Source organism: Schistocerca piceifrons, chromosome 9 (genome assembly GCF_021461385.2).
Source record: "Schistocerca piceifrons isolate TAMUIC-IGC-003096 chromosome 9, iqSchPice1.1, whole genome shotgun sequence".
NCBI classification, from domain to species: domain Eukaryota; kingdom Metazoa; phylum Arthropoda; class Insecta; order Orthoptera; family Acrididae; genus Schistocerca; species Schistocerca piceifrons.
In genome coordinates this window covers 87,718,930-87,719,696 of record NC_060146.1, presented here as the reverse complement: position 1 = coordinate 87,719,696, position 767 = coordinate 87,718,930, and the positions used below count along the sequence as shown (strand labels likewise).

General features: G+C 54.2%; 1 non-coding gene across 1 annotated transcript; it reads left to right on the top strand.

Annotated features, from left to right (window-relative positions):
- Positions 1-288: 288 nt before the first annotated feature.
- Trnat-ugu lies at positions 289-362 on the top strand. The gene has a single exon. It is a non-coding gene; the product is annotated as a tRNA-Thr (tRNA).
- The last annotated feature ends 405 nt before the right edge of the window (positions 363-767 follow it).

Genomic DNA, 767 nt, shown 5'->3' with positions numbered 1-767 from the left:
CCACCCATTATACTCATTACCCGCGGCGCGTTGCCAATTCCCGTAAGAGTTCGGGCACTGTTTGTGCATTCGCACAGAAGAAGAAGTTGGTCAAGTGGCCGGTGAACCTTAACTATATGCGAATGCACAAACAGTGCCCGAACTCATCCGGGAATCGGCAACGCGCCGCGAGTAATGAGTATAATGGGCGGGGGCACTACGAATGTAGTGTGGGACAATACGTTGAGAATGTGGGATTCGCGGGAGGCGTGCCAGACATAAATCCCTGCAGTCGCGCTATCCTCTGCGACCTCGGTGGCTCAGATGGATAGAGTGTCTGCCATGTAAGCAGGAGATTCCGGGTTCGAGTCCCGGTCGGGGCACACATTTCATCTCTCCCCGTTGACGTAAGTCAACGCCTGTAAGCAGCTAAGGGTGTTCATTTCATTGTAATTCCATTCTAACGAGCTGCATGGTCAGTATATATACACTCCTGGAAATGGAAAAAAGAACACATTGACACCGGTGTGTCAGACCCACCATACTTGCTCCGGACACTGCGAGAGGGCTGTACAAGCAATGATCACACGCACGGCACAGCGGACACACCAGGAACCGCGGTGTTGGCCGTCGAATGGCGCTAGCTGCGCAGCATTTGTGCACCGCCGCCGTCAGTGTCAGCCAGTTTGCCGTGGCATACGGAGCTCCATCGCAGTCTTTAACACTGGTAGCATGCCGCGACAGCGTGGACGTGAACCGTATGTGCAGTTGACGGACTTTGAGCGAGG